The 12218-nt window shown below is 51.1% G+C and overlaps 1 long non-coding RNA gene across 1 annotated transcript; it reads right to left on the bottom strand.

Annotated features, from left to right (window-relative positions):
• Positions 1-1179: 1179 nt before the first annotated feature.
• On the bottom strand, positions 1180-2855 carry LOC119289010. The gene is made up of 4 exons (XR_005141390.1): positions 2586-2855; positions 1704-2502; positions 1547-1632; positions 1180-1473 (listed from the first exon to the last, which is right to left on the bottom strand). It is a non-coding gene; the product is annotated as an uncharacterized LOC119289010 (long non-coding RNA).
• Between the last annotated feature and the right edge of the window lie 9363 nt (positions 2856-12218).

The raw sequence follows: 12218 nt of genomic DNA, 5'->3' as shown, positions 1-12218 counted from the left end.
TGACGGCGGCGTGAGGCAGCGGCGGCGGCGGCGGCGCGGAGGCGCAGCGGCGGCGGCGGCGGCGGCTAGGGTTAGGATCTTGCTGCGATAGATACCATGTAGAAGAACACGTTATGACTGTGCAATCGCAATGTATTGATTGGTGCACCAGGCACGTATATATAAGTACAGAGGTGGGCTACAACCTCAACTATACAAGGAAAAACAGGAGGTGGGCCCTACACACACATATACACGTACACAATATACTCAACACTTTCAAATGGTTTCTCTTGAAAACGTTTTACACGCAGGTTCTCGTTGTAGAACGCGTGAACTAGTAATCTAGTACATTTGCTTCCCTTTTTGAAGCCACCCGCGTCTAGCTGCAAAAAATTCGCTCTCGCTTAAAGCGGTCCTGTTTTACTAGTAACTAGTTTGAAAAGGTTCCCCCGACAGTTGAATGCCATGGAAAGCAGCCTATTAGAGCTGAAGACGTCTATCTATAAATCAAGGGACGGGCATGTTTCTCAAGCAGTTTGTGTACCAGTTGATCGATGTCCGATCAGGGAAAACAAAAAATTTCAGCAAGGAGAAACTCAAGTAGCAGAGAGCCAAATCAGGTACGTACTTCAGCATACGACATATCAATATTTGCAGTACCTACCAACACCTGTTTAACTTCTGCTGAACTTTCGCTGATTTCATTCTATGCAAGTAAAGTTATGTAGCTTTACTACGATTATAAATGTGCATTCTATACAAGGGTGATCAGAACTATACATCTGTCCCGGCTGCTTCGCAGAACATACATCCATCTTAGCTAACATTAAGAATATATTGACCATCCAAACTCGAAAATTCGATTCGGAGCCCAGGCTCAGCTGCTCCTGAAATCTCATCCGTATGTTCACGTGTGGATTCGCGCCCTGGCTTGTATTCTCGTCTGTATTCCGGTTGTATCAGATATAAACAATGTATGGGCCTTGGGGCGCATTCATTGCCAGGGGGGCGTCACCACACAGCCGGAACAGGCTTCGGGCTCACGGCTCAGTAATTTTCCTGCGCCAGCCTGAGCCGTCCGCCTTACACAGATGATTTACACAGCCTCCATCCAGTTTTTTCCGAAAACGCATTTACTCAGACAACAGCAAAATTTGAATCCCACGGCAAACAACCCACACATGCTCCAAGCTCATTACACCAGACGTACCACATGACATAATCAGTGTATGCACAATATAGCCCAATCTACAGCTCTCCGCTGTCTGACCACATAAAAATACAAAGATGTGCATCTTCAGAACATGTCAATATAGTTCGCTCACAAAGTTCTCTCAGCGTCAGAATGGTACACACATCACGCTATGACACTCACACAAAGACCAACACTGTCCCGTTGAAGCCTTCTTCGACTGAATTTTGTCCTCCCTCCTCGTCCAGCTTTTGGTTGAACACACTAAGTCGAGAGCAATCCCGTTGGATCACCTCCCCCTGAAAATCCATGTATGTCTCCTCTCAGTACAGAAAAGGTACACTCTGTCACACAGAGACGATTCCACTTTACCTCCTCAATCACGCCGTCGTCTTGCGCAGTAACTGTGTTGTACTCCAAGCGGTCACCGCTGAGTCCATCATCGAAGAGGCGGATGACTGCAAATGGCGGCAGAGTCACAAATCATGTGTCGCTCTTAATAATACAGAAAACACGCAAGATATTGTACCTGAACCTTGATTCCGCCGACTGAATCGCCTCCTTCACAGCTCTTGGCTGTGTCACTGAAGCCGGATTCAGCAAACACCCGCCCCATCGGTTGGAGAAGCTAGCTTCAATTTTTATTCTTGAATTAGACAACAATGGTGGAAGGCAAGGTAGCAGCTGGCTGTCGTGCACTCTTTATACTGCCCTTGCGTGATGCCACAGCGACACTCGCATTTAATCTTTCCAGCAATTCGAATTTCCAACACATACTACAAATCAAAAATTCATAACTCATTCTTTAGGAACTCCTAGTGGCCTTGTGCAAGTGTTCCATCGGTGTCTTTCCATCCCGCAATTCTTGCATTTTCCTAGCTCGCATACTCAGACCTTCGTATGGGGCCTTTCCCCTGCTGTTTGTCGGTCTGCCGACCCCTCTATGTTTATCTAGAGTTGCAAGACCCTGAAGGGCATTCACACTGAATGAATGCCCACCACTATGGCACTGGTCAGCACCGTCGTCCCCAACGAATGCGACTTCACCACTGCCGTCCATTCTCCCGGTCGCCAGACCTGCCATATGGTCCTCAAAACCCAAACCATCCCTCTTCTCTGCCAAAGGTGCGCCACTCACAAGCAGAGCTTCGAGACAAACAAACATGTGATAGGTATAGAGTCGAGTTCCTGCACGTGAATAACAAGTTAACTGAATTGCCCTTTCGGTACTGAACCAGGTGCTTTGGGAGTATGCCCCTTGTGTCCTTTGTCCACCGCTTGATTGCATGCTTCTTACGAATCTCCTCCAGGTGTAGTATTTCCATCACCTACGCCACAAGAAATTGTCAACATTGCTGGTTCAGAAATTCAACTTGTTAACCCAGAAGAAACAAGGTCTTTGTGAAGTTACCCTCAAGACATGGCTGCATAGCATCCTAGCGTGCTCAAACTGGCAACACTCACAAGTAAACTCTGTGTGGTCTTCGTTTATGGTTACCTAATATTCAACCCTGCTCCATTTTTCTCTTTAGCTGCATTGTTGTGAGTTGTGATGTACTTCCTCAACCTCTCGACGTTAGTTACATTGTACGTCGTCCCTTCAATGAGGAGCCGACCAAACTCCTCAAACATACTCCTATTGTAGATTTTACTTGCATGCCGCTCTATCGCCAAATTCGTTCTCCTCACTGCTCCACCCTGTCATAATATAGTTCAGTCCACGACAGTGAGTGTAACACACAAACCAAAAGGTCACACTACACTTTTATCAGGTTCCTCTGCATACTTGCGAATCGACTGCTCTAGAGTGCTTATCCGAGAAGGGCTAGGGTGCTGTCTGGTGGTGCACTGCCTAGACGCAACCAGTAATTTTTGAAACGTACTCCCTCCGTAAAGAAATATAAGAGATCAAATGCTTTTATATTTCTTTACGAAGGGAGTATATGCTGAGATTCAGAACTATTATCATACCAGTACTAACAGTCTAATGTCTGCGGATAGGCAAGGTAATTGAGTAATGGAAAATCATTAAGTTTGGCCCAAAATGATCGCCTTCACAATCGCTACTGACATTTTGGTATGGACTAACAAAGCAAACTAATGTTTTTGATAAAAAAGTGTTCACTGCATACAAACTTGCGTACATAGATCAAGCAATACAGTCCAACAGCGAGGAAGATGTTGTTTCACACCTTTTTGTCCAGCCAGATGCTTCTGGATTGACTCTGTCAGTCGACTGCGCCGATCTCGTCGGAGATGCATCCCGGCGACGGCGCACTCCTTCACGCGCTGTACCCGCGTCACCGTCCCCAACCTTTTCGGCGCAACCAGACCCAGCATTAGAGTCAGCAGGAACAGCAAGGGATCTGGGTGACCAAGCTTGTCAGCGAACTCCTCTCGCAGTGGGAATCTAAAAAACCGACGGCATTCACCGGCAACAAGCCTCGTTCATCTGGTTACTTCTGCATGCGCTAGCTTGCTGAAGAAATCTCAAAACCATTTTACAGATCTGTGTGGATTAACCTGTCAATGGCGTCAAGCAGGAACTCCATACTATCATCCTCCATTTCGGTCGTCGGCGCCGAGACAGGACGAGCGCCGCCGCAAGCAGCTGCCGCAGCACTAGAGGAGAAGGGCTTCTGCCCGAAGAGGGGTGGCGGCCAGGGTTTCCAGAATGACCAAATCCAAAGGGAGGGACACCGCCTGTCCCCACGACCGGCAGACGGCTCAGATGTGGACAATCGAACGTCCTGGTCCACGGCCCAGTATGCCAACTCGCTTCCTCCGTCCCTTTCCTTCGCCTTGGTCCCACAAAAGAGCCACTGTCTGCAGGGCTTGTTCGTCACAGGCTATCGGTTGGCAGGTCGATTTCCACAGGCCATCTTGAATCTTTCTACTCTCGTTGGTCTCAGCCTTGTTTCTAACAGTTTCAGAGGAGAGCTGCCGTCCAATCTTGGTAACAGTCTACCAAATCTCCAGGAACTATATTTAGGCGGTAACCTCTTTCAAGGGAATATCCCTGTTTCATTGACAAATGCTTCCAAGCTACACCGTGTCGATATATCAGCCAATAATTTGATCAGAGTTGTGCCAGGCTCTATCGGCAAACTAACCATACTATCTGCTCTGAATCTAGAGCTCAATAAACTCGAAGCACATGCCAATAAAGACTGGGAGTTTATGTATGGCCTAGCAAATTGCACTGAGCTACGAAGTTTCTCGATGCATGGAAATAGGTTAGAAAGCCATGTACCAGCTTCATTAGGCAACCTTTCTGTTCACCTCGAAGTACTCCACTTGAGAGGAAATAAATTATCAGGGAGTTTTCCTTGTGGCATAGAAAACTTCCCCAAGCTGATTCTCTTGGAATTGGACAGCAACCAATTTACTGGGGAAGTTCCGAAATGGCTCGGGAGTCCCAGGAATTTGCAGGAAATATGGTTAGGTGACAACATATTTACGGGATTTATTCCAGTGTCACTGTCAAATTTGTCTCGACTAGGGATTCTAAACCTACATTCTAATAAGCTTGGTGGTCACATACCCCCAAGCTTAGCAAACCTCCCAATGTTTCAAGTATTAAGCATTCATAAAAACAGTTTTATTGGCAAAGTACCAATGGAGATCTTCAGAATACCAACAGTATTTGAAATTGACTTATCTTTCAACAACCTTGATGGAGAACTACCTAGCAACATTGACAATGCCAAACAACTTACATATTTGCACGTTTCATCCAATAAACTATCCGGAGATATTCCACACATATTGGGTAACTGTAGAAGTTTGGAACGAGTTGAGCTGGACATGAACAGTTTTAGTGGAAACAACCCCACTTCATTCAGTGACCTGCAGTCCCTAAAAGTACTGAACTTGTCATACAATGGCTTAACTGGATCAATACCAGCATCTTTTGGGGATCTTCAGCTTCTTCAACAAATAGATTTGTCATTTAACCATCTTGAGGGTGAGGCCCCAGCAAAAGGAATCTTCAGGAATGCAACTGCTGTGTGGGTCCATGGAAACCAGGGGCTTTGTGGTGGGGCACCGGAGTTACACCTGCACATGTCCTTCTGTGCCTTTAGATTCAGATAAGAAGAAGCAATCTATTGTGCTGAAGCTAGTGATTCCAGCAGCAGTCTTGTTAACTGTTGCGGCCATTTATGCTCTATTGTTCTGTAGTGGAAGACGGAAGAAAATATGTATCCCTGTCCAGTCATTTGGTCCAAACTTCCCTAGTATTTCTTATCGAGAGTGGTTTTTTGTAGACTGAGCTACATGGTACCCTCTATCTCAGCCATACATTGGTAATTCTATATTCATAGAGATATGTGCCCACTCTGACTTGATTCACAGTCTGAAAAGAATTAATATTGCTAATACTACAAGAGATTCCTCACCCTCTCGAACTCCACGCCACTGTCTTCCCTCTCCTGCATGCAGCACCTCTCTCTCTTCCTTTTCTCTCTCTTTCTCAGCACATCTCTCTCTTCCTTTTCTCTCTCTCAGCAACTCTCTCTTTTTTCTATCACATGCAGAACATCTCTCTCCGTTCTCTCTCACAAAGCCTCTCCCTCTCATTTTCTCTCTCACATTGTCACACAACACCTCTCTCACTCTCTCCCTTCTTCTCCGCGGTTCTGTCACATCACCTCTCACTCTTCCTTTTCTCTCTCACACACAGCAGCACCTCACATGTATGCTTGAACTAGCTAGGGTGTGACATTTTTGCACAAATTCTTGAAAGGCAACTCACAAATATATCAGCAGAGCGCGGCGCGGCGCGGCGCGGTGCACTATGTATGTTGTGATGTGGTACTAGACTTGTGAACCTACAAATGTATACCTATGTATGTATGAAGACATGATGTATTGTTGAGTTATATTATGATGCAACTTTAGCTCTACATGTGTGATGTTCCATGTATACACACTTGAATGGGATTTTTTTTGTGTGTTGGCGGTGTACTTAATTATAAGGGCACATCAACTGCTGGGAATACTTCTATCTGCTCTGTAATGTCCGTTTGCCGGCCAAAATCTATGTGCCGGGAATAGTATTAACTGCCGGCAAAGCTTCAAGCATGTAGGTCAGAGGAACTGCCGGCGTTTCTTGTAACTGCCGGGAATGGTCTTTCCCGTCAGGACTCTCAAGGGCAGTCTGTAAATGCCGGCAAAATGCATTCTCGACAGTTTATTTGCCTCCATTGGCTAGTTTTCCCGGCAGATAAGGTGACCCCTAAGTTTTGTCATGGTGTAGTGACTCTAGCCCATTTACGGCCATAACGTGGTCTGTTATTGGCCCATGTTTTGCACACCGATCATACGGCTCGTAGAAGGCCCATTGATGATACGGACCGTAGAAGGCCCATTGTGTCTACGGCCCGTATAAGGCCCATTGTTTCTACACCCCATAGAAGGCACATTGTTTCTACGACCCTTAGAAGGCCCATTGTTTCTACGACCCATAGGAGGCCTATGTTAACTACAGTAAAAATGTAGCCCATGGTTAATGTGGCCTAGTTTTAAAAAATAGTTTATTGCGGCCACTAGCAAACCGCGGAAAAAGAACTGCACTGACTATAAGAAAATAAATAAACAAGACAATAAGGAAATAAATAGGCAAGCAACTTACGCTAGGCTATCACGACTATTACACATATTACATCCATTGGGCATCAATGTTCGCCACCAGTGCAAATATATGGAACACCCTACACTATACAAAAATGACTTGCTGTTTTCTTCAGCCGGTGGCTGCACGTTAAGAACAAATTTTGTATCGCACCAAAAAAACTACAACTATAAAACGAAAAGAAGGTTGGCATAAAAGTTAACAGTCTAGCAGATAAATGCACCACCAGAAGTTCAGAAGCTCAGTTCATTTGACCTGACTGTTACATTTTCATGCTGTATTGTCCGATAGAGCACAATAACCTTCGCCTTCAGTTCGCCTAGGCTCCTGAACAACATAGCAGATGTCTGATAGTCTGGTTTCAAAACCATGCATATCTTGACAACATCGAACAATGTCTCTCCTTGTTTCACAAAGGGTCTCTGTTAGGGAATGGACTTGTGTCTGGAGCGCATATACAACATTGTTTTGAGCTTGCATATCTTGATCATGACGCAGTTTGGACGAGATTGCCTTAACAACCAACCCAGTATTATGCAGGAACGTGCTTTTGGCACTGTTAGTGGACATGTACTGACCCACTGCAGCAAAAGCTGACATTGCGGTTATAGTTGCCTCGCCACCTTCAGAAGGTGGCGGTTCCACCATTTTTTCCATAGTTTGCTAAAAAGTTGAGGTTTTACATTACTAGTACCAGAACAGAATATATTAAGGAGGCAGCAAAACCAAACAAAATAGCTTTGGTCTATATACAGAACTTATTCTGGTGAACCCACGTAAAATATTAGTTGTATTTTATTGCAAAGTACATAATAAAACCAGGTTCCAAACATATGACCATGTACCATCGCTAATGTATTGTCTATTTCTTCATATTTTATTGAGGGCTAAGGATAAAGAGACGAAGTTTATAATACGGTAAGCATAGTATGACATCATTCACATAACAAAACAACTAAGAACAGACAAACATTGTCGGAGTAATGGGCCACGGGTAGGCCAACCCGAGGCCCACGACCTTTCAAGACATCGGGGCAGGCTGCGCCCCTCAAGACCACAGGGCGAAGAGCCGCCTCCTGGGGAGTCTACGGCAAGGCGGCTGACTGCCCGCTCACGGCCGAGTCCCAGGGACAACTTCCAGAGAAGCCAGATTTGAGGAGTCGGCCGGCGACTCCAACAAACCGTGACCTCATCGACGGGGATGGGGCAGGGGCGTGGCTACAATGAAGCCCACTCCCCGCCCCTTACCAAGGGCAGGCATGGCTACAGCGCGCCGTACTTGGGAAGATCTTCCCGCGGCGTGGCACTGTTGCCCAGCCGGCCCTGACATCAGCACCACTGTACCTGGTCCTGCGCCCACGACGGCTTGTCTGTACGGCCTAGAGGCAGCAGGGCCCACCAGCCAGCGAGACCTCGGGAGACGGCGGGAGCACCGCCAGTCGGACCCAACGGGAGTTGGCCCGGGGGAGTCGGCCTTGCCCTCCCCCAGGCCCACGCGCCATTAATCAAGAAGAGATGGGAAGTGGCCACAGTGATCGCCCGCCAGGCGGCGGGGCTGTTGCCACGACCCCATGACCAAGCTTGCATCATTAGGAGCACGGCTACAGTAATCAGCAGCCGGCAAGACCCGCCCGCGGCGGACGCGGCCTGTCGGCTCCATACCAGACCAGTCGGCGGGGCCCACCAGCCAGCGGGCCCCAGCAGTCGGTGGAGAAGTCGGAGGTCGGAAACACTGACGGCTGGGCCCACGCCCAGTCACATTACCATTGTACCCCTGGGGGGTAGGCCTATATAAACCCCCCAGGGCACCCATGCAAAGGGTTGGATCCCAGTAGTTCTATACCTCACCAGATAGAGGGAGAGAGCTAGCCTTGCCCTCTCCTACCACCATACACAGCTTAAGGAGCAACCGTGTAAACACTTGACCATAGTGATCACGCGGAGACCCCGCAGAGCAGCAGTAGGGGTATTATCTCCCCGGAGAGCCCCGAAGCTGGGTAAGATTCGCCGGCGTGCATGTCTTCGCCTCATCCCGTTTCTAGGCACCGACGATGTTCTACTCGCCCCCACCATGATAAGCCATCCGTTGGCATATGTCGCACCAAACCCCCGACATTTGGCGCCCACCGTGGAGCATGGTGCACCGCCGTCCGGAGATCTGTTCTGGACGGGAACCCTTTTCCTCCCTGGCGAGCGCAGCCAGCCAGGCACGCTAGACGAAGTTTGCGTCGACGCGCTGCGCGGCGTGGAGATCACCTGCGCAACCAGCTCCTTGGCCGAACTTGTCGGTGAGGTCCGCCTCTCCGACGAACCTGCGTCCGACGCAGGCATAGGCGGCCCCGAAAACCTCCTCGCGGGCCTCCTCGATCAACTCCACGTTTCCGGCGAGCCTGCCGTAGACTTGGAGTCCGTAGGCTTCACCGACCCGATGCTGGTCGACTCTGACACCGCGTCGGTCGACGCTTTCCCCTCCAACGTGGTGGTCTATGACGAACCTCTCCCCCATGCGGAGAGCGACGGGAGGACCGTCACTGAGGTGCTGGTCATCAGTCATGACGAGTTCCCTGGTGGAAGGGCGCCCGACTCACTCGGCGCGGCGCTGCAAGACCTAGCTGCGCCCATTCCAGAAGATGCTGACGCAGAGACGTTAGAAGCGCGTCGCCTTCATCTTGTTGAAGGCACGAAGAAGCTAGCCAACATGAGACGCTTGTCAGAAGCTTACCAGCGGGAGATGGATCGCGTTGTTGGCGGCTCGCCGGCTCCAGCAGGGCCCAGCCGCCTTGGCGCGGTTCAGCAGCGCGGCGTAGCCATCGCCAGCCTGTTTGGGGCTAGCCGCCCCGTGTATGCCACGCCAGTGGGGAACATCCGAGCCGCCCAGGCAGCGGCGGATGAGCTGGACAATTTCGAGGGTGAAGAGCGCCACCTCATGATGGAGTGAGTCCAGCGGCTCCTCGACGCGGCCGCCGCACAGAACGAGGCCGGTTGCCGCACGGAGGCACCGCAGCGGCCAAACGACGACCCGCACCGAGATCAAGGCGCGATGTCTCAGACGCCGACTGGCGGTATCCGAGGAAGGAAGGACAAGGAGCCGGCTGTCAGCCACAGTCGGACTCAGATTACCATAGAGCACGACCGAGACGGCCGCCCGAGAGCAGTGGAACGACGGGACGACTATCCGCCTCCCCCTCCCCGCAAGGAGAGGCGAGTCTCCCTGCCGCCTGTTGACCATCCGACTCTCGGTGACCGCCTTGGCCGCCAAGAGGGAGTTGGGGAGAATGACGCCCGCCACCGGATCGACCGACTTCACCGGTCCCTGGCGCTGGAAGAAGAAGACGAGCTGGGTCCGCCTTGTTTCGGGCCCCGCATTCGGGACGAGCCCTTTCCCAGAGGGTTCACGCTCCCAAGAGACACGCCCAAGTATACCGGCTCCGTGAAGCCGGAAGACTGGCTAGTCGACTACTCCACGGCTGTCAGCATAGCAAACGGCAACAAGCGTGTCGCCATAAAGTATGTTCCGCTCATGCTCCAGGGCACGGCCCGGACATGGCTGAACAGCCTAAAGCCCCGCAGCATCAACATCTGGGTCGACTTCACCGAAGCATTCGTTCGCAACTTCACCAGCACGTACAAGCGTCCTCCCAAGCCTCGCCAGCTCTCCCTATGCATGCAAGGTCCTGATGAGTCGACTCGCGACTACCTCACGCGTTGGGCTGAGCTCTGGAACTCCTGCGAGGGCATGCACGAGGTGCAGGCCATCGAGTACTTCACAGCCGGGTGCCGAGAAGGCACCCTCCTCAAGCACAAGCTCCTCTGCGATGAGCCAGAAATCCTCGACGAGCTGCTGATCATAGCGGACAAGTACGCTACGGCCGACTCCTCCATGAAGACAGAAATTCAAATCAGCACGACTGGCAAAGTAGCTCCTCAGGCTCCAAGAAGTCCGGCAGCAGACGCCGGCCGGTGACAACAGCAGGGCGACCACAAGCGCAAGGCCCCGCAGCCGGCTTCCAGCAGCCGGTAGGTCGCGACCGTCGAAGCCCAGCAGCCAGAAGAGCAGCCTCCGCCCAAGCGACAGAAAGGCGGCAAGCCGAACTGGTTGCCGGCCTTCTCCTACGAGCAGACCTTGGATGGAGCTTGCAAGTTCCACAGCGGCGCGAAGCCATCAAATCACACCACCCGAAAGTGCCACTGGCTCACCAGGATCGCCAAGGAAGACGGCCTCCTGCCACCCCCGCCTGCTGGGCAGCCGCCTCCGCCTCCGCCCTAGCAGCCGGCAGTCAGGCCAGTCGGCGCAGTACAAGACGAGTACCCTGAAGAGCACGGAGCCTACGTGGTGTTATCCAGTGTGGCTGATGATCGACGTAGCAGGCGGCTGCAGCGACAAGAGGTGAACGCGGTAGCCTTAGAGACGTCAGAGTTCATGCACTGGTCAGAGAGGCCAATCAGCTGGAGCAGGGCTGACCACCCAGAAGTGATGCCGAGTCCGGCCTCCTACGCCTTGGTCCTAGACGCCACCTTTGCCACGGACAAATGGGCTGCGTGTTTCTCGCGAGTTCTGATAGATGGGGGCAGCAACATCAACATCCTGTACAAGGACACCATGGAGAAGTTAGGAATCAAGCAGAGACAGCTTCAGAACAGCCGGACTGTGTTCCACGGCATTGTTCCTGGGCTTTCCTGTTCACCAATCGGCAAGATCCTGATTGACGTCCTCTTTGGGGACAAAGATCACTTCCGAAGAGAGTCTATTTGGTTTGAGATGGTGGACCTTGAGAGCCCATACCATGCGCTACTTGGCCGGACCGCCTTGGCCAAGTTCATGGCGGTCCCCCACTACGCCTACCTCAAGATGAAGATGCCCAGTTCCAGGGGAATTCTGACTGTGGCCGGCGACTACCGGAAGTCGTTCGCTTGTGCGGCCGAGAGCAGTCGGCTGGCCGAGTCCCTGGTGATTGCGGCCGAGAAGCGACTCCTTGAGCGAGCTGTGGCGATGGCCGGCAAGCAGCCGGAGATATCGCCCGACCCGAAGGAGTCGGAAGCCGAAGGTTCGTTCAAGCCGGCCAAAGAGACAAAGAAGATACCCTTGGATCCGGAACACCCAGAGAGGTACGCCGTCATAGGTGCAAACCTCGACAGCAAATAGGAAGGCGAGCTCGTCGATTTCCTCTATGAGAATCGGGACATCTTCGCATGGTCTCCCAAAGACATGCCAGGTGTGCCGACGAAATTCGACGAGCACAAGTTACACGTCCGATCTGATGCAAAGCTGGTCAGGCAGCCCCTGCGCCGCTTATTAGAAGAGAAGAGAAGAGTTGTCGGAGAAGAGATAGCCCGACTCCTAGCAGCCGGCTTCATTATGGAAGTTTTCTTCCCGGAGTGGCTGGCAAATCCGGTCCTGGTGCTAAAGAA

This window comes from Triticum dicoccoides, chromosome 4A (assembly GCF_002162155.2).
Source record: "Triticum dicoccoides isolate Atlit2015 ecotype Zavitan chromosome 4A, WEW_v2.0, whole genome shotgun sequence".
In the NCBI taxonomy this organism is placed as follows: domain Eukaryota; kingdom Viridiplantae; phylum Streptophyta; class Magnoliopsida; order Poales; family Poaceae; genus Triticum; species Triticum dicoccoides.
The sequence above is the reverse complement of the archived record's forward strand: the minus strand, read 5'-3'. Positions and strand labels throughout refer to the sequence as shown.